This window comes from Bombina bombina, chromosome 7 (assembly GCF_027579735.1).
Source record: "Bombina bombina isolate aBomBom1 chromosome 7, aBomBom1.pri, whole genome shotgun sequence".
Taxonomy (NCBI): Eukaryota; Metazoa; Chordata; class Amphibia; order Anura; family Bombinatoridae; genus Bombina; species Bombina bombina.
This window is the reverse complement of record NC_069505.1, coordinates 248,944,034-248,970,397: the sequence shown is the minus strand read 5'-3', so window position 1 is coordinate 248,970,397 and position 26,364 is coordinate 248,944,034.

The following is a 26,364-nucleotide window of genomic DNA, read 5'->3' as shown; positions in this document are numbered from 1 at the left end:
TCAGACTTAACTTAAGTAAAATATAGTTTGTTTGTTTGTTTTTTTTTTTTTATTATTATTTTTTTTTTTTTAGCTCTATTTTACATCAGATTGAAGATGTATATGGAGATTGGATGGGGAGGGGCACACAGTTATGCAAGCGGGAAGACCTTGAAGTTGTGGCATGTCTGAATTTGCACATTTATTTGTCCACTTGATTGGTGTTTGCATTGATGGATTATTTTATTATACAATTTGTGGGTTTACCTACCCTGTATAATAGTGAATTATTTATGAAGTTTAGGTAATATTAAAAATAACATTATATAAAAATATATGTTTTTTAAGAACATTCTAAATGGACTGTTATAATAAGTGAAAATACATTTGCGGAGGAATTTATAAATTTGCGAAATGCAGCTTTAAGCAGCCTCGGTGAAGGCTCACATAAGCGAGCCTGCAGCCAATAGTTAAAAAGCAGCGGTCATCAGACTGCTGCTTCCTAAACTGCACACTAGCTCTAAAGCTGGCGGACTTAAATCACCCTGGACAAGTCCGACTGGGGTGATTGACAGCCTCTGCGGGTGCACGATTGGCCATGCACTAGAAGGGGGCAGCATTGCATTAGCAGCTGCTGGTGCAATGATAAATGCGATAATGAGTGGACAGGTTAGCTGGAGTGGTCAGTGCTTGTTAAATATCGGCCTTGGGGGCCGAATTATCAAGCTCCGAATGGAGCTTGATGCCCCTGCTTCCGCACAAGCCTTCAGGCTCGCCGGAAACAGTAGTTATGAAGCAGCGGTCTAAAGACCGCTGCTCCGTAACTTGTCTGCTGCCTCTGAGGCCGTGGTCTTCAATCCGCCCGATCCTATACGATCGCGCTGATTGACACCACCTGCTAACCGCAAATCTGCAGGGGGCGGCATTGCACAAGCAGTTCACCAGAACTACTTATGCAATGATTAGTGCTGACAGCGTATGCTGTCAGCATTTATCGATGTGCGGCAGACATGATACGCTACATTGTATCATGTCTGTCCGCACTTTAGTAAATCGGCCCCTTGATGTTAGTGCTCACTCCTCAAATAATATCTACCTGCTCTTGTTTAACCATTACCACCTTGTTGGTGAGCCATTCAGAATCATAGCATGATACTACAACAGGCTATTTAAAGGTACAATAAAGTAATTTTTTATATACAGAGTGCGTATAAGCAATTCAGCACAAACTAGCAAAGGATTAGCATAAAAAAATGAATGTTTTTAGAGCCTTTAAAACCATCAATTTTGTTAAGCAGTTCAGGGACACATCTATTAAAAATGCTTACATGCTCATCTCATTTTCAGTTTCAAATTAAAGACTGATTACAGATCATGAAACAGTTGTTTAGAGTGCTGCAGGGTTAAAATTCTGGATCCTGCAGAATGCACTCCAGCCATTATGGGTGGAACTGAGAATCATTCAGAGTTAAATGGACAGTCTACTCCAGAATTTGTATTGTTTTAAAAGATAGATAATCCCTTTATTACCCATTCCCCAATTTTGCATAACCAACACTGTTATATTAATATACTTTTTACCTCTGTGATTACCTTGTATCTATGCCTCTGCAGACTGCCCCCTGATCACATCACTTTTTTTTTTTATTATCTATTGACTTGCATTTTAGCCAATTAGTGTTGTGTCCTGCAAAGCTCCATGGGAAAGAGCATAATGTCATCTATATGGCCCACATGAACTAGCAGTCTCCTGTTGTGAAAAGCTAATAAAAAAGCATGTGATAAGAGGCAGTCTGTAGTGGCTTAGAAACAGACAGACATTCAGAGGTTTACATGTTCTAAAGTATATTAATGTAACGTAATGATTTATATATACTCTATATATTATGCTTAACCATCATATTATGTAGAATAACTAACATTTTGAGTGTACAGTCTGTTGGTTTACAGGATGAACTGTAGTGTGCATGACATTATTTCTGTAAGACTTGGTAGTTTGACAATGCACTATTTGCATGGACCTTCTGTATTACAGAATCTGTGACGGAAAGGAGTCATTATTTGTAGAAACATTTGCTGAAATCTAAATCTAGACTAGATGTGACTCTGGGAAAAAAACGAAATTAGATCTGAATTTGTACAAATAATATCTATGAATGATTGATGGCAAAAGTCCAGAAAGTTTTGCAATGTTTTGGTGTGAAGAGGAGGTGAACAGAACTAGATTGATTGGTTTGTAAAATTGCTGAGATCTTGTAAAGGCAAAATCATGGTCACAATTCATTGAGACTCACTGCACCTTATGTCATTTGCTAACGTAGGACTGAACTCATGTGCTGTAGCCAATTATAGGGATATTAAATACAGCAGAGTTGTATAACCAACACATGAGTAATAGAAAGTCAATGCAATATCGTTTACTCTGTATGTTAAATGAGCAGTAGATTTTTTTCTGACAAATTTGATTTGCCGCTCCCTGTGTCACATGACAGCCACCAGCCAATCACAGAATCATATATGTATAAACTGTGAACTTTTGCACATGCTCAGTAGGAGCTGGTGCCTCAGAAAGTGTGCCTATAAAAATAGAACTTGCTCTACTTGAATCATAAAAGTTTACTTTTGCCTTTAGCGTCCTTTTGAGACTAATAACAGATCAAGCAACAATTGTGCGCAGTGTGGACCTTGTGTATTGCACAGTGTGGACCTTGTGTATTGCGCATTGTGGACCTTGTGTATTGCGCAGTGTGGACCTTGTGTATTGCACAGTGTGCACCTTGTGTATTGCACAGTGTGGACCTTGTGTATTGCACAGTGTGGACCTTGTGTATTGCACAGTGTGGACCTAGTGTATTGCGCAGTGTGGACCTAGTGTATTGTGCAGTGTGGACCTTGTGTATTGCACAGTGTGGACCTTGTGTATTGCGCAGTGTGAACCTTGTGTATTGCACATTGTGGACCTTGTGTATTGCACAGTGTGGGCCTTGTGTATTTCACAGTGTGGACCCTGTGTATTGCACAGTGTGGACCTTGTGTATTGCACAGTGTGGACCTTGTGTAGTGCACAGTGTGGACCTTGTATATTGCACAGTGTGGACCTTGTGTATTGCACAGTGTGGACCTTGTGTATTGCACAGTGTGGACCTTGTGTATTGCGCAGTGTGGATCTTGTATATTGCGCAGTGTGGACCTTGTGTATTGCGCATTGTGGTCAAGTCTTACAATTGTGTCTCTTGACAGCAAAGGGCTGGATCTTGTATATTACGCAGTGTGGACCTTGTGTATTGCGCATTGTGGTCAAGTCTTACAATTTTGTCTCTTGTTTTGTGCATCTGTTGGATTTGAGATTTTTTTATAGACAGTGTATTTTAATGTGTTTATTTTACAAGATTTTGATGGCGTTTTGTGACGCAACTTGTTCTATGCTTCAAAAATTGAACAGTTCTGAGATTTATGCAGCTGCATTAATTATAAAGCAGTTAAACGCACAGCAGGGGCAGGTAATCATCTCTTTTTTTATAGCACTTACCTAACAAGGAACCAGGGAGGTTCTAATAAGGGGAAAGGGTCTGTGTGTGAGCTGCTGTAACTTCCCATCTAACACAAAGGGACATGAGACCCCATTTTGGGCCAAATTTTGAGTGGATCACTATTTGGCAACTTGGTTTGCATGCTAACAGCGCTAGAAGTAAACTTTTTCAAAGTAAAAAGTTATTGCTCGTGCGCTAACCTGATGGGCACAAGCAGCCAAACTTAGAATATTGCGTGTGGGACAAAATATTCCCCCACAAAACTAACACTATCCTATATTCTCAAATGCACTAACCCGATATAAAAATATGAATATTTCGAGGGCGGAGCTAGCCTGCACCAAGATGGCTGCAGGACTTTAGAGCTCCGTTGTGAGGTCGGCTTATTAATCATAATAAGAACAAAGAAAAGACTCAAATGCCTTGAAAACCAGCGCCTTAGGCAGCTGAACACCCGCTGAGCACTATTACCTAAAATAGGAGCAGCATTACCGACCGTTCGTAGAAGGCCGCCACGGAGAGGAGCAGCGGACCGCATGGCATAGTGCCATAATATCACTGTGAATCCTGCTGCCTAACCCCGCGACCGCGGCTACAGATGTGAGCAAGTGACAGACGCCAACCGGACCAGCAGCACAATACTCGGCAGATCCTTTGCCCACAGCGGAATCGGCTGAGATTAAAGAGACATGCCTGCCTAAGTAAGTGCTCTCACCACAATAGCACAACATGGCTGACACCTTCAATAATTGTTATAATCTTTTTTGACTCACTGTAATAACCACAACTACAGGGGGTATGCTAACTTGGCCTAATAACATAAAGGCCACTATATACAACGGATGTGTACTATAAAACGCTCACTAGGCCTCAGACGCCACATTATGATTTTTACTAGGCCCTTATTCTATGATGAAGCTGTGCAATAAAAATGAGAGCTAAGACTTCTTACTCTGGACACCAAACCAGTCCCTACAGGATTATTACTAAGAGAGGATAAGTGACCATATAAACTGTACTACTTTTACATCCACATCTCTCCGTATCTGTTTACACGTGGTCCGGAGCTCAAATAATCTAAATACTACCGAGGTGGACATTCCAGCCACTTTTATAAAAGTATATTTCAGCAGCGGCGGGGTTTCAAATCTCTCCCCACATTCTGCAGTTTCATGGCTTCCAGAAAGGGCCCTAGATCTGAGAAACCCAGCAAGGGTCCAGCACCTGTAACACCAACAGTTCACTCCTTTTTTAAGAATATGGAAAATCCTTCACCAAATTCTTCCCCTAAAGCACACGAGTCAGCTACCCACCATCCTCCAGCAGACACCCAAACAGGGGACGACACCACTTTAACAAAGGCAGATATAATGGCACTCCCATCAAAGGAGGATTTTACCAATTTTATTACCCAAGTGAGTGCTATGATTAAAGTGAGCCTTTCGGAGGTCAAGAAAGAAATAACAGACATTGGCAACAGAATCATGCACCTAGAGGAAGACTTAGAACAAACTGACAGAATCTTAGACCAGCAGATACGCCATTCTACTCAAAACTCTACCTTAATCCAGCAACTACAAGACCAGGTTGAAGACCTGGATAATAGAGGCAGACGTCAAAACATCAGGATCAGAGGGATACCAGAGACCATTAAAGCTGCTGAATTGTTACCCTACCTTCAGAGACTGTTTAATGATCTGACAAGATCCGATAGCCAAGACAGGAGCCCTACAGAATTCCAGCTAGACAGATTCCACCGAGCCCTTAGGCCTACTCCTAAGGATAATGCCCCCCCGTGAGATGTCATCCTCAGATTCACTAGCTTCAAAGAAAAGGAAAACATATTGTCTGCAGCCAGGAAAAAATCACCTATATCTTTCGAAGGCCACCCCCTTCAGTTTTTTGCTGATCTCAGCCAAATGACATTAACTAAGAGGAGAGAGCTTAAACCCCTGACTACACGTCTGAGGGAGATGAAGATCCCTTATCGCTGGGGGTTCCCCTTCTGCTTGAAAGTCATAAGAGACAATTCCACTATTACATACAGATCAATTGAAGACCTTGAAGATTTTTGTTCTCAACTGGGGATTAAACCTCCTGAGTTACTCATCAATCAAGATTCTGCCCCGGAAACCCAGGAACAGAGACCACAACGCCAGGAATGGAGCAGAGCAACCCGTCATAAACAAAGTAAAATGACCGATAGCAACCGGCCCACATCCAAAGATGGGACCACTTGAGAACTTTCTTGGACAGGTTATATGTTTTATCTACAGAGGTCATCCCGAAGTATTTTGACGGCCTCTTTCGCTACTTATTATAGCTGTGGACAAGGAAACTAGTTATGATGAACATTCAATGACTAATTAACAATGTGCTGGTACAATCACTAGGACAAACGATTCTAGCATGCTTAATTTAAAAATTTAAATTAGTAGCCATTGAGCCTGTAAGGTTTTAGTTTAGACAAATATAAAAACAAAAAGTTTTACTGTTTAATTGTCATACTGTTGCTTTTCTAACGGTATATATGTGCCAACATGCCGACCTGCTACCACAAGTAGTAGCAGTCACTTTTCCCTCCATAAGGAATCCCCTCAGGAGATTCAGTTTTTTCCTTTTTTTTCTTTTTCTTTTTTGTTTTTTTGTTTAAGATTTTTAGAGGTTACAATGCTGAGCCTTAATGTTTATGTTGTATTTCAAGATGTTTTGTTAATTTGTTTCTTTTACCATTTCAGCACTGTTCTTGAATTAAACGTTCTCTTGCACATCCCCTCCCTTCCCTCTATGCCCCGCTCCGCCTGGGCTCATAAGGGCGCTGAGATCTTCGGTCACCAGGTAAGCCTTACCAGATTCCACTGGATATTCTCTGATACAAAACCCCACACATATGGCTTCCCACACACTTAAAATAGTCACACAAAATGCTAAAGGGTTAAATTCGCCCACCAAACGATCTGTTGCCTTAGCATGGTTTAGGAAATTAAAGGCGGACGTGATCTTTGTACAGGAGACCCACTTCCCCAAAGATTCCCCTCCCAATTTCCTAAACAGAGACTACCCGACAGGATACTTTGCTCATAACACAAAAAAAGCTGGAGGGGTGGGGATTCTATTCCACAGAAACATCCCTTTTCAGATCAGAAAAATGGAAGCTGATCCAGGAGGTAGATGGATAATAGTCACAGGCCTTCTACACAACCGCCCACTCACCCTAACCAATATTTACGCCCCAAATACTAGACAAACTAAATTTTTCCGCACCATTCAGCGATTGATACTAGCAAATCAGACAGGGCCCTTAATATTAGCAGGGGACTACAATTTAGCACTTGACCCAACACTCGACTGCTCCTCGGGTCGGAGTTGTGCCCCCTCCAAGACACTGTCGGACACAATATCCCTACTTCAACAACTGGCACTAGTAGACACATGGAGAACAAAACATCCCTCCCAATATACATACACCTTCTTTTCAAATCCCCACAGAACATATTCCCGCATCGACTACATTTTTGTCGACCAACTCATGTACGAAATGGTCCTTGATGCGGATATATCACCAACCACTTGGTCAGACCATGCCATGGTTTCCTTGAATTTAAAATGGTCAGAGACCCCGCTATCTCCTTTTACGTGGAGACTAGACGAGTCCCTACTTAAAAATAAAGCCATAACTAAACAGCTCGCAGAAACTATAGAAGAGTACTTCAGACTCAATAATATAGACGAAATCTCACCACACACTCTATGGGAAGCCCATAAAACCATGTTGAGAGGGGAGCTTATCAAACTCAAAGCTAGACAAAGAAAGCAATATAGAACTAGTCACAATAATGTCTTGGAAGCCATACGCTCCTTGGAAAGGCAACATCAGACAAACCCTAGAGATGTCTCTATCTCTATACAGCTTAGACAACACAGAAATGAACTGAATCAACTATTATATGCAGAAGCCCAGACAAAAGCGTTCTTTCTTAAGAAACTTTACCTGGCTAGATCAAACAAGATTGGCCCCTCTCTCGCTAAAACCCTCAAGGAGCGCAAACTTAACTCATATATTCACAAGATTATAGACGAGGCAGGGAGCCAGGCAGTGAGTAGCCGGTCGATTGCTGAGAAATTCCAGAAATATTAGGGCAATCTTTATAATCTCCCCCCACCACAATTAGCGAATACTCCTCATATAACTGAACAATATATTGTAGATGCTAAGCTCCCGAACATACCTAAAGAAATGGCTGAGGCGCTAGATAACCCTATCTCTATTCAGGAGGTACTTGCAGCCATCAAATCCTTGCCCTCCCATAAAAGCCCGGGCCCTGACGGCTTTTCCAATTTGTACTATAAGCAATTTAGCAACCTACTGACTCCCCACTTGACCTCCTTATTCCGCTCTATTGACGAAGACACACAATGGTCTAAGTGTTCCTTAGAGGCACACATATCGGTGATACCCAAACCCGGTAAAGACCCCACGATAGTGAGTAACTACAGACCAATCTCTCTACTGAATTCTGACCTGAAAATATATACCAAAATCCTGGCCACTCGCATTAATCAAATACTTCCACAAATTATCCACGCTGACCAGTCAGGTTTCATACCAAAAAGAGAAGCCCGGGATAACACTGTTAGAGTTTTGCAGCTGATTGAACAGTCCAGCCGGTCTGACATTCCCACTATTCTAATCTCTACTGACGCAGAAAAAGCGTTTGACCGGCTGGACTGGAACTTTCTGAAACATAGCTTGACAGGCTTTGGCTTTGGCCCAGTTTTGACTCACAGAATCTTCAGTTTGTACACATGCCCCACAGCAAATGTTAGAGCGAATGGGACTCTGTCGGCTGGTTTCCCCATTCGAAACGGCACAAGGCAGGGGTGTCCCCTCTCCCCTCTTCTATTTGCCATATCTATAGAGGTACTCGCGTCCCACATCAGAAACAACCCTAAGATAGCCGGCATACAACTAGGTACTAATACACACAAACTTACTCTTTATGCAGATGACGTTCTCACTTTGCTCACCAAACCCACTGACTCCTTGCCTCATTTACTTGAGGAGTTTGAAATATTTAGTAAGCACTCTTTTCTAATAAACACCCATAAATCTGAAATCCTTAATATAAATATGGAAAAAAGGGAGTTTGAGGCCTTACAACTCCATTGCCCGTACAAGCTTTTACACAATAAAATCAAATACCTAGGGATTAATTTGACCCCATCTGTGGATAAAATATTTAAACACAACTATCTACCCCTTTTAAAGAAAGTAAGGAAAGACTTCGACACCTGGCAAAATAAACCCATATCTTGGTGGGGCAGGATCCAATCGGTCAAGATGACCACTCTCCCCCAGATTCTATATATTCTTCAAGCTGCTCCAATCCACTTACCTGAAACATACCTGACACAACTCCAATCTCTGATAAATAAATTCATCTGGGGGAGTATCAAACCCCGTATTAGCAAAAGAGTCCTTGTTAAGCCACTGGGGAAGGGGGGTATGGGGGTCCCCTGCATCTCTCACTACTACAAAGCAGTTACACTGCAGAGGATCTGGGAATGGCATGACCGTTCATCCATGAAAATTTGGGCCACTATTGACTCTCACTTGCTAGACACTGGTTTCATAGGCCCACTCTGTTGGATCAAACATAATTGCAGACCCGCACACGCTAGGACATCTATGATACACTCGCATATCTTTCGGACTTGGGACTCAATTAGGACCAAACATAAAGGCATATCCACTTTTGTTTCACCAATGACCCCAGTGCCAATTAATGCAGAACTTAGTGGTGGAATAATACCCTCAGAAGCAGGGCATATAGACATAAATCAGACAATACCGTTCACATGCCTGACTGACAGGGGTACTCTAAAACCTAGATCACAATTGAAAGACACTAAAGGAGGAGTTTTCTCCCATTGGTTAAAGCATGCACAGTTGTCTCACTTGTTGAGCTCCTCACCCTATAAGAGAGACCTCCTGAGGGATATGTCACATTTTGAGCGCCTATGTTTTGAGGGGACAGTACCCAGAGGATCTTTATCGATTACCAAAAAACTCCTAGATGCTACCCTTAAATTACCCCCGTCATCTTACGTATCTCAATGGCCTGTGGATCTTGGAATACCGGTATCCAAAGAACAATGGGAAAACATATTCTACCAATCCTCTAAATCATCATCCTCCCCCAGGGTTTTAGAAATGAATCACAAAATATTGTACCGTTGGTACCTCACTCCAGACAGACTTAAACGAATCTATCCCAATACCAACGCGACATGTTGGAGGGGCTGTGGGTCTCCTGGCACAATGGCCCACATTTGGTGGCACTGTCCTAAATTGCTCCCCTTTTGGAGAGACATAACGACATACCTAAAACAGGTTTTGGGAGACCACTTCTGCTTATCTCCTCTCACTGCCTTATTTAGCTTTAGACCGGATAAAGGGTGTAAAATTAAATGGAAGCTCCTCCAATACTGTTTAAATAGCGCTAGATTGCTTATTGCCCGTAGATGGAAATCTCCAGATGTGCCGACTGCGCAAGAGTGGCTACACAATACCTCTGAACTCCTCCTAGTGGAGGAATACTCATATTACAAAAATAACTGCCTACCCCTATTCCACAACATTAAATTTTACTGGGAAACCCTACTCCACTCACAAATTACCCTAGATCATTAAGAATCAATTTACAAATGACCCTAGCCCAGGCGGACGCCCCCCCCCTTTCTTCTCCTCTTCCTCCCCCCCCCCTCCTCCCCCCCACCTCTCCCCTCTCTCGCTATACCCTCCCCCCCCCCTATTTCAAATCTTTTGTCTTAAGCTGAAATGGTTGTTATAATGTTTTATTTTAGTTTGTTGGTTTTGATCAGGATGGAATAACATTACTTTTAAGGTATGATGTGAATACCCATCTAAAAAGGAATACATACCTTCTACCCACCGGATAAGTTTGGGTCTTTCTTGCCAACTTATCAACAGACTTTCATTCACCCAATTTACAAAATTACATTTGTTGTATGAAGGTAGGACTTTTTATTTCATTTTATTTTACACTATGTCTATTCCATCCAATAGAGTTATATCTACAATATCCCTACGCATTTTATTGTTAACCTTAAGGGCCCAAGAGAGGTCCTTAATATTGAAGTTAGGGGTAAAAAAAAGAGGAATATCACTTAATACCTAAAAAATGTATGCAAAGCATGATTTGTACTTCTCTTTAGTTACATGTATTATAGCTACTTATTTGTATTGTACATTTCCTCAATAAAAACAAGATTAAAAAAAAAAATATGAATATTTCACATTCCAATGTTCTTCACATAGCAGAATATGTTTTATTTATTCATAAATACAATTTTTTACATATATCTGATGATATTTTTTGTACAATATATGTCTATACCTAGAATATATATTTATAAATACATAGAACATATTCTGCTATGTGCAGAACATAGGGATGTGAGATATTTACAGTAAATACACAGTATAACAGTTTATTAAATGTGAATATTGCATACATATTTCATGTTTTCATCCACTTGACAGCAAAGGGCTCCAATGCACTTCTATACATGTCTATATATGTGTACATATGTATTTATGTCTATATACGTCTATATATGTGTACATATGTATTTATGTGTTTATATGTGTACATATGTATTTATGTGTTTATATGGTTATATATGTATTTATGTGTTTATATGTGTACATATGTATTTATGTGTTTATATGTGTACATATGTATTTATGTGTTTATATGTGTATATATGTATTTATGTGTTTATATGTGTACATATGTATTTATGTGTTTATAAGTGTACATATGTATTTATGTGTTTATATATGTATATATGTATTTATGTGTTTATATGTATACATATGTATTTATGTCTATACATGTCTACATATGTATTTATGTGTTTATATGTGTACATATGTATTTATGTCTATATATGTGTACATATGTATTTATGTGTTTATATGTGTACATATGTATTTATGTCTATAAATGTTTATATATGTGTACATATGTATTTATGTATATATATGTGTACATATGTATATATGTGTTTATATGTGTACATATTTATTTATGTGTTTATATGTGTACATAGGTATATATGTGTTTATATGTGTACATATGTATTTATGTCTATATATGTGTACATATGTATTTATGTGTTTTATGTCTATGTCTATAAATACAAATATACACATATAAATTCATATACATACATATATATCTTTAGAGATGTATATGTATGGATGTCTATGTTAAAGCCTTTTGCCTGCCTTTTTTTTTTCTAACACCTGAGATCTCATATCTTTGAACCCTTATAACTTTTGTGTGCAGTTTCATTTTAATATTTTTATTAGATGTTGTTATAAGTACAAGTGTACTATTTTTTATGTGTTTTTTTACACTTTTTAGTTTTTTACAAAACAGTTAACCAGAGTTTCGAGGTCACAGTAATCATTCTAGCGTAACTCACGATTGCGCTTACGAGTTCGCATTTACCTTCAACTTGTAATATGAGTGCAATTTAAATTGTGTGCAAGTAAACTCAAAAACCTGATATCGCTTGCACAAAATTGATAGCACTCCACTCGTATTTTGGCCCTTTATATATAACTTATAAGGCATGAACGCTTTGCTGGTTTCTAAATATTTAGGTTTAGCTGCAGGATTTTAAACATACAGTATTTGTCCAGTCCTTTACTGCTGGAATATAGGACCACAGAAAGAGATTTGTTTCCCCTCTTGTTCTCTTTGGCTGCACACAATGGCCCCTATTTATCAAATGTCTTGCGGACCTGATCCAACAGTGCAGATCAGGTCCGCAAGACATCGCTGAATGCGGAGAGCAATACGCTCTCCGTATTCAGCATTGCACCAGCAGCTCACAAGACCAATGGGTCGCCAGCAGGGAGGTGTCAATCAACCCGATCGCATTCGATCGGGTTGAATTGCGGCGATTCCTGTCCGCCTGCTAAGAGCAGACGGACAGGGTTATGGAGCAGCGGTCTTTGTGACCGCTGCTTCATAACTGCTGTCTCTGGCGAGCCTGCAGGCTCGCCAGAAACACAGGGCATCAAGCTCCATTCGGAGCTTGATGCATACAGGGAGTGCAGAATTATTAGGCAAATGAGTATTTTGACCACACCATCCTCTTTATGCATGTTGTCTTACTCCAAGCTTTATAGGCTCGAAAGCCTTCTACCAATTAAGCATATTAGGTGATGTGCATCTCTGTAATGAGAAGGGGTGTGGTCTAATGACATCAACACCCTATATCAGGTGTGCATAATTATTAGGCAACTTCCTTTCCTTTGGCAAAATGGGTCAAAAGAAGGACTTGACAGGCTCATAAAAGTCAAAAATAGTGAGATATCTTGCAGAGGGATGCAGCACTCTTAAAATTGCAAAGCTTCTGAAGCGTGATCATCGAACAATCAAGCGTTTCATTCAAAATAGTCAACAGGGTCGCAAGAAGCGTGTGGAAAAACCAAGGCGCAAAATAACTGCCCATGAACTGAGAAAAGTCAAGCGTGCAGCTGCCAAGATGCCACTTGCCACCAGTTTGGCCATATTTCAGAGCTGCAACATCACTGGAGTGCCCAAAAGCACAAGGTGTGCAATACTCAGAGACATGGCCAAGGTAAGAAAGGCTGAAAGACGACCACCACTGAACAAGACACACAAGCTGAAACGTCAAGACTGGGCCAAGAAATATCTCAAGACTGATTTTTCTAAGGTTTTATGGACTGATGAAATGAGAGTGAGTCTTGATGGGCCAGATGGATGGGCCGTGGCTGGATTGGTAAAGGGCAGAGAGCTCCAGTCTGACTCAGACGCCAGCAAGGTGGAGGTGGAGTATTGGTTTGGGCTGGTATCATCAAAGATGAGCTTGTGGGGCCTTTTCGGGTTGAGGATGGAGTCAAGCTCAACTCCCAGTCCTACTGCCAGTTTCTGGAAGACACCTTCTTCAAGCAGTGGTACAGGAAGAAGTCTGCATCCTTCAAGAAAAACATGATTTTCATGCAGGACAATGCTCCATCACACGCGTCCAAGTACTCCACAGCGTGGCTGGCAAGAAAGGGTATAAAAGAAGAAAATCTAATGACATGGCCTCCTTGTTCACCTGATCTGAACCCCATTGAGAACCTGTGGTCCATCATCAAATGTGAGATTTACAAGGAGGGAAAACAGTACACCTCTCTGAACAGTGTCTGGGAGGCTGTGGTTGCTGCTGCACGCAATGTTGATGGTGAACAGATCAAAACACTGACAGAATCCATGGATGGCAGGCTTTTGAGTGTCCTTGCAAAGAAAGGTGGCTATATTGGTCACTGATTTATTTTTGTATTGTTTTTGAATGTCAGAAATGTATATTTGTGAATGTTGAGATGTTATATTGGTTTCACTGGTAAAAATAAATAATTGAAATGGGTATATATTTTTTTTTGTTAAGTTGCCTAATAATTATGCACAGTAATAGTCACCTGCACACACAGATATCCCCCTAAAATAGCTATAACTAAAAACAAACTAAAAACTACTTCCAAAACTATTCAGCTTTGATATTAATGAGTTTTTTGGGTTCATTGAGAACATGGTTGTTGTTCAATAATAAAATTAATCCTCAAAAATACAACTTGCCTAATAATTCTGCACTCCCTGTATGCCCCAATATCATTACACATCAAGTTTATGTAGCAGAACAATTAGTTCCCTTCTACCTGTGAGCGTAAACAAACACAGAAGCATTTAATCCTTTTTTTTTATTCAAAATGTAGGAAATTTTTCTCTCAGGCTGGGGAGATATTGAAAATAAGGTGCAATCTGAGAAATCCACTTACATTTCTTATAACATCATAAATATAACAGAAATATAATTCTGTGTGAGTGATTACTGCAAGCTTTTACTCAGTGCTTAGGTTAAAAAATCAATGGTTTACTAACATGAGCTCTCACTCGCTACAGATTTAAGATTAATGTGGGATATTGTGGCGTTTAAGAGGTACAGTATTTACAGTCTGAGAGAATTCCGAGAGGATTAAACATTAAAAAATACCCCTCGTTTCATGATGTTTTAATGATGTAACAGATTTGGAAGACTGGAATTCAGCAGAATGCTCTTTTAAATGAATTAAAGGGACACTGAACCCAAAATATTTCGGGATTCAGATAGAACATGAAATTTTAAGCAACTTTCTCATTTACTCCTATTATCAAATTTTCTTTATTCTCTTTATATCTTTATTTGAAATGCAAGAATGTAAGTTTAGATGCCGGCCCATTTTTGGTGAACAACCTGGGTTGTCCTTGCTGATTGGTGGATAAATTCATCCACCAATAAAAACATGCTCTCCAGAGTTCTGAACCCAAAAAAAGCTTAGATACCTTCTTTTTCAAATAAAGATAGCAAGAGAACGAAGAAAAATTGATAATAGAAGTCAATTAGAAAGTTGCTTAAAATTGCATGCTCTATCTGAATCACAAAAGAAAACATTTGGGTTCAGTGTCCCTTTAACATCTTGATAAGAGTTAAAGAAAAGAAGAGTGCATCCCTTAAAACATCTATAGGCATCATAGAAAATTAACTAAAGCAATTTGAGAGAAATATCAAATTTTCTAGCTTTAAGAAAAAGATGGACGAATACATCAGCAAATTTAACAATGAGCAGGCCATTCATAAAGGTCAAAAGTTTAACAGGGATAAGGATGATTATGACCCCAATCTGGTATATAATTGGGTCAGCTTTACTTGATAATAAATTTGTTCGCAAACTAACTTTAAAAAAATATTTTGCAATAATCAAAGCTACTACTACTACTAATGTCCATCTAAGACCACAGATAATAGCTTGTCTCCTCCTTTAGATTTAAGCGATGCTTGGACTGTAATAGCCTTGACAGATTGTATAGTGGTGCTATGTATAACACTGAGGTCAACACATTACAAAGACCGACAAGACATAAATCAGATTTTTATCCTGCATACTATAGGGGCCATCAATAAATGCATCCAAAAAGGATGTGCAGAAGGATATTTTGGAACTGAAAAACAGTGTTAAGGACAAACCTGCCATCTTTAATCTGAATTTTAAAGAGCGTGAGGCAATTAAATCCTTACAAAATAGTCAAGATATAGTGATAAGGAATTCAGACAAAGGAGGCAGTATTGTCATTATAGACAAGGGTTATTATTTTGAAGAGGCTTCAAAACAGTTGTTTAATGAAGAAGTTTATTGCAAATCCTACCTCAAAATTGACTAAGGAGTTAGTACAACTAATTTTGGATGGTATAACTATAGGGACATTTGCACAATATGATATTGTTACCCTTATTCCAAAAACCCCCATCACTCCTATTTTTCACCTTGTGCCTAAAGTGCACAAGGAATGCCAAGCCCCCCCACCCCTCGCTCCAGGAAGACCTAATGTTGCATGTAGAGGCTCATTATTTGATCCATATCTGAGGGGCTAGATACAATCTTTGGTTAAAAGTCAAATTCGTTTTTTCTTAATGGATACTGGCCACCTGCTGAATAGTTTAAGCTCTGTCCAATGGCACAAAGACTACTCCTTGATGGTGGTTGACATAACATCTTTGTTACATGCATTCCCCACAGATTGGGTATTAAAGCTGTTAATTTATTTTTAGAACGAGAACTTACATTAGATACTGCGACCTGCTGGTGCAATGCTGAATACGGCGAGCTTATTGCTCGCCGTATTCAGCGAGGTCTGTAGGACCTGATCCTCACTGTCGGATCAGGTCCGACAGACCTTGATAAATAGAAGCCTAAGTGCTATCCACAGTGCTGAAACAAAAATGGGACAGCTGCTAAGCTTAAATTCCTGCTTTTTCAAGTAAAGATACCAAGAGAACTGAGAAAAATTGACAACCCAAATTTCTTCTTTCATGATTCAGAGCATGCAATTTTAAGCAACTTTCGAATTTACTCCTAGAGGCCTTTTTATCATATGTCTGTCAGACCTGATCCGACAGTGTGGATCAGGTCCGAAAGACCTCGCTGAATGAAACGCCACCCCCTGCAGACTCGCAGCCAATCGGCCGCCAGCAGGGGGTGTCAATCAACCCGATCGTACTCGATCAGGTTGAATTTCGGCGATTCCTGTCCGCCTCATCAGAGCAGGTGGACAGGGTTATGGAGCAGCGGTCTTTAGACCGCTGCTTTATAACTGATGTTTCTGGCAAGCCTGCGGGCTCGCCAGAAACACGGGCATCAAGCTCCATACGGAGCTTGATAGATAGGCCCCCATTTATTAATTTTTCTTAGTTCTTTGTATCTTTATTTGAAAAAGCAGGAATTTAAGTTTAGCAGCCGTTCCATTTTTGTTTCAGGACCATGGATAGCACTTGCTGATTGGTGGCTACATTTAGCCACCAATCAGCAAGCGCAACTAAGGTGCTGAACCAAAAATGGGATGCACTTCCGGGTCAGATGCTCAGAACATCCTGGAGCCATGGCATTAGTGTTTGAAAGAAAATATTTGGGCTTTGTGTCCCTTTAAGTACTTATCTGAATAAGTAGCCATTATAATCTATCTATAGATAGTGCTGTGCTGGGAGATTTCCCACTGGACTACAGCATCTGAGACTGGTTGGCCACAGTTCAAGGGGGGTGGTGTTTTGTCAGCGATGTCAACAATCCCATCCCTCAGAACACACAGACCCCATCTTAGGGCAGGCTGCAGAGGTCCTTAGAGGAGGCTGTGGCTTGTGAACCCTTTTGCCACCATTTTGCTTTCTTCGCCATTGAGAGAGAGAGCATGAATAGGTACATCCATATGAGTTCATAAGTCAATGTATATACAGATAGATAAAAAGATAGATACATATACAAATATATACATGATTTAAGGCAAGATTACAAGTGGCACGCTAACGTTTGCTCGCAAGCGATATCAGAATATCCGTGATGCATTAATTTGCACGTATATTAAAAGTTAAAAGTAAATGCTTTCGCTCGAGTGCAATCAAATTTAATGTGGGTCGGTTAAGCACAATTGAAGACCTCATATGCAGGGGCATATTTATCAAGCTAAGTATGGAGCTTGAAGCCCCGTGTTTCTGGTGTGTTTCTGGTTATGATCGGGTTGATTGACACCCCCTGCTAGCAGCCAATTGCAAGGCAATGATAAATGCCGACAGCATATGCTGTAGGCATTTATTGATGTGCGGCGGACATGATCCGCAATATCGGATCATGTCCTCTCCCACAATAATAAATAGGCCTCATAGGGTTTGGGATAAAATAAAAGTTGCACCAAACACAATTTAAATACATTAAATTAAACTGTTACACTCATATAAACAATATCTAATAAAAATTTATTTAAATATTAATAAAACAAATTATTAGGGTTCAAAGGTATTTTGTGTATGACCAAGTATTTAAAGGGACAGTCTAGTCCACAATAAACTTTCATTATTCAGATAGTGCAGTTACCTAGGAGTCAGCACTGATTGGCTAAAATGCATGTCTGTCAAAAGAACTAAACTATGGAGTCAGTCTGCAGAGGCTAAGATGCAAGGTAATCACAGAGGAAGTGTATTAATATAACAGTGTTGGTTGTGCAAAACTGAGGAATAGGTAATAAAGGGATTATCTATCATTTTAAACAATAAAAAATCTAGTGTAGACTGTCCCTTTAACAGCAAAGAGCTGTTAGTCCTTCTTAAGAGAATAATTTGGAGTTCCAAGATTTTCAAATTGCAAAATCAATAAAAGACTTTAGGTGAAATAAAATGTAATGAACATGGTTCTCTAGCTAATGCCTGGGTGAAGTAAAAGAAGCACACATATTACTGGGTCACAGCCACAGGTCCACTAAACCAAGCCCTCGGTATTTTAGGGACTTTAATTAGAGCGTTTTCCTCTCATTACTCTCTGTCAAGAGATATTATTGTCTCTTACAGCTCAGCCCCAAGCCTGACACAAGAAACAATATCATTGTAACCAGCTCTGAGCCTTTCATAACATTTATCTGAGAGTTTTTACAGAACTTGAGTGCAGAATCTTTGTATGGACAAAAGAACAATTAAGGGAACAGAGAAGAGATTCAGTTAAACGTAAAGGAAAACAAAGGTAAAAAAAAAAAGAGCGTAGGTGGGGAGAGGGGGCAATTCTATTCAATCCTTTTTTTCTCTCTCTCTCTCAAGATAGAGAGATGCTTAGGTTGAATAAGCATTTATTTATAATTTAGTGTATTTATGATACATGAATCCCCTTTTATAACAGTTGACAATACGTTTTGGGGGTTTGCACTTGTCCATGAGGAATTATTGGAAGAGGTTGAAGAGATAGCAGTAATAAAACTGACATATTAGTAAGTGCATAACCAGGTTATCAGTGTTTCTATCTGGAGTTGCTTTTTGAAAGTATTATATGCTGATTATATGTCGAAAGCTTGTTTTGTACTATCTTGTTTACTTATCAAGACAATATTGTATCATTGTTGTATGCACTAATATAACTCCTCTATAATAAATATATAAAACAAATTAAAAAAACATATTATTATTGCACTGTTTCTTGCATATAATTATTAACTCATTACAATCTTTCAGATGTTCTCATTGGATATTGAAAAATAAACAGGATTGACTGGTATTTTTTTTTTATCAAAATGATCACAGTTTTACAGAAACAAACACAGCCCAAGAAATGTAATCTCCATTTCCCCACAACAGCGCTGTAGATGACTGATAATGGCTATCGATAACAAAAAGCCTAATCGATACACAAAAATGGACAACTGCTCTCCAATGGGATCCACATCATGTTTTGCAATTTGATCAGTGTTACTATAAGTATACAGGAGAATAGACTGAATTGTGCTCACTTCTGAATGTATCTATTTTTCAAAACATTTTCTTAAAACAAGAAATAAGCAACGTATCTTTTTATCCAAAATCATTCATTTGTAGTCGGCAGAACAATTTCTCTTGACAGGAGCGACACTGTTATGTGCAATTTAGCCTGAACAATCTTCAGACAAAAGAAGAATAGAAAATGAAATGAAGACATCGTCTGATATATTTTTGTCATGGTTTATTGTGTAATTAGAATTAAGTATTATTTTACAATGTATAGTGCAGATGCTCTGTCACTCTGCAAACATAAAACAAGCAATAAAGCCATCAAACTTGGTGTCAAATATAGCAATTCTGGTAAAAAAAAAATATACATCTCCAATTAACTGCTTCAATTCCATACATTATATTACACTTAAACAGAATGTTTTAGAACTTGGTGGTTTCATGCATTAATGTACTTTCTTCTGTGTTTTAACCATTCAAGTTCTATTTTGATTTTTCCATAGAGGAGGAAAATCCAGGCAGGGATACCCATGACTGTCCCCTTTATCAAGATAAAGACCACCCACGGTTAGCTGTCCAGGTTACTAGCTATGTACAATGAAAAAAAGACAAAAAGGACACTAAACAGTTTTATTTTATGCCCTACTGCCCTAGATTGAACCTGCCCTGGTTTAAGCAACTTTGTATCATGTAAGAGGAAATTAAATGCTGTCTATACACTGTGCTAAATTGCCAACAAATGTATGTATTTTAAATAATTGCATTAAAATGTTATGGTTTAAAATAACATATTTATTTATTTATATAATAAATTTGCAAGGAGACAGCACCGCCTAATATATATATATATATATATATATATATATATATATATATATATACACCTTTTTATATATATACTGTATATACATACACACACACACACAAACACACACACACACACACATATATATATATATATATATATATATATATATATATATAAAACACGGAAGGGGACTTTACCTATGCAAACAAGGAATGGGTTGGGACAGAAATGGAGAGTAACATTTTGGCCTGGATAACAGCTTAGGACTTAAATTTTTTAAGACATCGGGTCATTTGGTTTGTCCAACTTTTTACAGCTCTACTTGTCCTTTAAGAAAAAATCATCAGCCCCTTATTTCTTATAGCAACCATTTTCAGGGCAACAGAAGAGAAACTAGATAGTAGTTTAAACTTAAAGGAACAGGAAACTCAACATTTTTATTTCATGATTCAGCCAGACAATACAATTTTAAAAAAGTTTCCAATTTACTTCTATTATCAAATTTGCTTTGTTTTTTGTTATTCTTTGTTGAAGAGATTTCTAGATAGGTAGCGTGCACGTCTGGACTACATGACATTAAATAGTGCTGCCATCTAGTACTCTTGCTAATGTATAACATTGCTGCAAAACTACTGTCATATAGTGCTGCAGACACGTGCACACGCCTGAGCTTACATCCCTGCTTTTAAACAAAGGATAACAAAAACATTGAGTAAATTTGATAATAGAAGTAAATTGGAAAGTTGTTTATAATGGTGTGCTCTATCTGAGCCATGCATGAAGAATGTTGGGTTTTATATCCTTTTAAAAAGTTATGCAGTTGCTAGTACTAGTGCTACAAGCCAGCAGTAACACATGGGGTCAGTTTATACACAAGTAGTCACTATATACACAAGGAGACACTATATATATATATATATATATATATATATATATATATATATACACATACACACACAGAGTCACTATATATACAAGGAGTCAGTCAATATTTACACAAGTATTCAATATATACACAAGGAGTCACTATATATATATATATATATATATACATATATATATATATATATATACAAGAAGCCACTATATACACAAGGAGTCAATATATACACAAATAGGGTCCAATTTATCATGGCCTGAATGGGGTCAAATACATCTGTTTCCACGTGAGCCTTCGGGCTCATCGGAAACAGGAGTTAAGAAGCAGTTGTCTTAAGACCGCTTCTCCTAAACTGGATCTGCTGCCTTTGAGGCAGCGGACAGCAATCCGCCGAACGCATAGGATCGGGTTGATTGACACCCCCTGCTACTGGCCAATTGACTGCGAAACTGCAGGGAGCAGCATTGCACAAGTAGTTCACCAGAACTGCTTGTGCAATGATAAATGCCAACAGCGTATCCTGTCAGCATTTATCGATGTCTGGCAGACATGAGTCACTATATACACAAGGAGTCACTATATACACAAGTAATCACTATATACATAAGTAGTCACTATATACACAAGGACTCACTATATACAGAAGGAGTCACTATATACACAAGGAGTCACTATATACACAAGGAGTCACTATATACACAAGTAATAACTATATACACAAGGAGTTACTATATACACAAGTAGTCACTCACTATATACACAAGGAGTCACTATATATATATATACACAAGTAGTAACTATATACACAAGGAGTCACTATATACACAAGTAATCACTATATACACAAGGAGTCACTATATACACAAGTAGTCACTATATACACAAGGAGTCACTATATATATACACAAGTAGTCACTATATAGACAAGTAGTCACTATATACACAAGGAGTCACTATATACACAAGTAATCGCTATAAACACAAGTAGTCACTATATACACATGTAGTCACTATATATATATATATATATATATATATATATATATACACAATTAGTCACTAAATACACAAGGAGTCCCTATATACACAAATAGTCACTATATACACAAGGAGTCACTATATACACAAGTAATTACTATATACACAAGGAGTCACTATATATATATATATATATATATATATATACAAGTAGTCACTACAAGTAGTCACTATATACACAAGGAGTCACTATATATATACACAAGTAGTCACTATATACACAAGGAGTCACTATATATATATATATATACATATATATATATATATATATATATATATATATATATATATATACAAGTAGTCATTATATACACAAGTAGTCACTATATACACAAGCAGTCACTATATACACAAGTAGTCACTATATACACATGGGGTCATTATAAACACAAGGAAGAAACATAAGTGCAGACATACTCATAAACTAGAGAGGACAAGACAGGAAAAAGATCAGGAGAAACTAAAAATACACTTCAACTAAACTGAGAAAAATATACAGTGGTGCTTGGGTGTGACAGATAAAGAGAAGTAGCTACAAGTTTATTCTTATTTATATGTAATGTATGAAAAACCACTCTTGTTGACTTAGTAATGTCTGTATTACTGACATGAAATAATAAATATATATAAATGGAGTTGTGAGAAAGAAACATCAGTCAAGATTAAACGACTTGAGGCAGCAGCAGTAAAGTGCAGTGAAAAACGATGATCCGGCCTTTTGAGACAGGAGAATATTGTGCACTGTACGCAATGCACTCACACTGATGTGCAGCCGCTTGTGGTGTAATGAGGAGGTCTTTACATCTATCAAAGTAAATCACATTACTGGAGAGTAACAATAGTGATTATTACCGTTCTTCTATTGCCATCTATCTCTCAGTCCCCTGCCAGGAGTATATCTAATGCTGTCTGCTAATCCAAAATAATTCCTGGGGGTCTACGTTTTATAGAAATCCCCTCTTCCTGCTTCAGTCTCTTAAAATCTAGCGCACAAGAGCTTGAAGCTTATATCATACAGTTTGTATGACAATGTTTATCTCATAAAGACTGCATGCATTAAACACACACACACATATATCATTATTATTGCAAAATATTTTCTAGATTTTATTTTCAAGCACAAAAAAGGTGCAATAAAAAAATGAGGAACAGGAACCCCACATTTTTTATTTCATGATTCAGATTGTAACAACTTTCTAATTTACTTTTGTTATCAAATTTTCTCCATTCTCTTGGAATCTTTTGTTGAAAAGCAGGAACACAATCTCATTAGCGTGCGCGTGTTAGGAGCTCTATATGGTAACGGTTTTGCAAGATTGTTATCCATTTGCATAAGCACTAGATGGCAGCAAAAAAGTGCAAACAGAGATTGCGCTCGAGCGAACGTGTTTACTTTCAACTTGTAATACGAGTACTATTTTTAACGCGTGCAAAAAGCCGAAAGAACACAATATTGTTCATGTGCAAAAGTAAGCGCTCCACTCGCAATCTAGTAATGTAAATTAAGTATGATTTCCCTGTGTACTTTCAATAACTTAATGTCAATTTGCATTTTATTGCACTCTATTAATTCAAAATTTAACGCACACTTTGATTTTAAAATTGTGTACATGCTATACATTATTCTAGTAATAAAGCAAGCATCCATAATAGACAAGGAAGGCTGCTATCATGAAATACACAAAATACACTTATCTCAGGCCTAGAAGTACATTCCCTCAAAAATAGCATAAGCCCAAACTAATGTACTTACAACCATATTTGCAATGTCTTTTGGTGCTGACCAATTAGAGGAGTATTTGTAAGCACAAACACTTGCACAGAAATGCAAAGAAAGACCATACCCGCTTGATTGATATAAGTGCTCTAACCCATTACCTATGGCCCCATTTATGAAACGGCATAATCAGCCTCGGGCTGTTGTGGAGCAGACTTGCCCATGCTCATTTAGAACCTTGTCTGCATGCATAATAATAATACCTGCAACCTTGTGGCACAAGTCCTTTTGTATTGCTTCATTACACAAAGAAAATTTAGTATATGAAAAACACAAACAAAATAAAACTATGACGCTCAAAAAGAGCTAAATATTTGCAGTATCCAAACAAAAATATTACCCCTTCCAGACTATTATAACATCATCAATATAGCGTTTGTAGAGGACCAGATTTGCCGCAAGTATGCTGGAGCTGATGAACAATTGCTCCCATAATCCCATAAAAAGTTTTGCATGACTTGGGGCAAATCAGTAACAAAGAAAACACAAAGAGAGGATAATAAAGTTTTTGTCCCATTTATTACTACAGTGTATATATTGTCAAAATAGGCATTTGATAGAGAACATTATAAAGAAACATTGGTCAGTATTTAGAAGTGATGACAAATTGGACGAAATCTTGCCAAGATTTCAAAACATTATCTATAAAAAAGCAAGATATCTGAATTGAAAAAGAAAAAAGTAAAGGGTACTCAAAGAGTAAGGCAATAATATAAAAGGTTTCTTTCCATATATAAATTGTAAGGCATGTAAGCATGCAAAAAAGACCAAAGAATGTAAGTCAAATATTACAGGCAAAAGCTATAAGATACATAACACTATAAAATGCACGGATACAAATATACGGCTAGATTACGAGATTTGTCGGTAAGGCTGTGCGGTGCTAACGAGCAGTTTATGCTCACCTCTCACCTACAGACAACGCTGGTATTACGGGTTTTTTTAACCGTTAGCCGCAGAAAAGTGAGCGAAGAGCAAAATTTAGCTCCACATCTCACCTCAATACCAGCGCTGCTTACGGTAGCAGTGAGCTGGCTAAACGTGCTTGTGCATGATTTCCAAATAGGAATCAATGGGACATTGCCGGCTAAAAAAAACCTAACACCTGCAAAAAATCAGCGTTCAGCTCTTAACGCAGCCCCATTGATTCCTATGGGGAAAGAAAATTTACGTTTACACCTAACACCCTAACATGAACCCTGAGTCTAAACACCCCTAATCTTACACTTATTAACCGCCGCCACCTACATTATACTTATGAATCCCTAATCTGATGCCCCCAACATCGCCGCAACCTACATTATATTTATTAACCCCTAATCTGCCACCCCCAATGTCGCTGCAAGCTAACTACACTTATTAACCCCTAATCTGCTGCCCCCAACGTCGCCGCCACTATAATAAAGTTATTAACCCCTAAACCTAAGTCTAAACCTAACCCTAACCCCCCTAACTTTAAAACTTTAAACTAATTACACCTAAGCTAATCCCCCTAATAAAATTTAAAAGCCCCCCAAAATAATAAAAATCTCTACCCTATACTAAATTACAAATAGCCCTTAAAATGGCCTTTTGTGGGGCATTGCCCAAAAGTAATCAGCTCTTTTACCTGTAAAAAAATACAATACCCCCCCAACATTAAAACCCACCACCCACACACCCAACCCTACTCTAAAACCCACCCATCCTCCCTTAATAAAACCTAACACTAACCCTTTGAAGATCACCCTACCTTGAGACGTCTTCACCCAACCGGGCAGAAGTGGTCCTCCAGATGGGCAGAAGTCTTCATCCAGATGGCATCTTCTATCTTCATCCATCCGGAGCGGAGCAGGTCCATCTTCAAGACATTCAACGCGGAGCATCCTCTTCTGTCTTCATCCGATGACTAAATGACGGTACCTTTAAGTGACGTCATCCAAGATGGCGTCCCTTCAATTCCGATTGGCTGATAGAATTCAGCCAATCGGAATTAAGGTAGAAAAAATACTATTGGCTGATGCTTAACTACTGACTTTTAAATGTGGTACCAGGCTTGACAGGAGAGGGTCTACCGCTCACTTTTAGGAAGACTCGTAATACCGGCGTTATGCGAGTCCCATTAAAAATATGGGATACGCAATTGATGTAAGTGGATTTGCGGTAAAAAAAGTGAGCGGTACACCTGTACCTGCAAGACTCGTAATACCAGCGTTAGAAAAAAAGCAGCGTTGGGACCTCTCAACGCTGATTTTTAAGGCTAAAGCAAATCTCGTAATCTAGGTGTTTGTGTACCTTTTAGAGTGTAAATGTGGAAAACAATATATAGGAGAGTCAGAAAGATCTTTACGTGACAGGATCAGAGAGCATATATGGTCAATTTAAAATCATGAAAAAGAAAGGAATAAGGACCTACTAATACCTAAATACTTTTATGAGTGTAACAATGTAAATGAAAAATGCTTATTCTACATAAGTATTGATAATGTTAGAG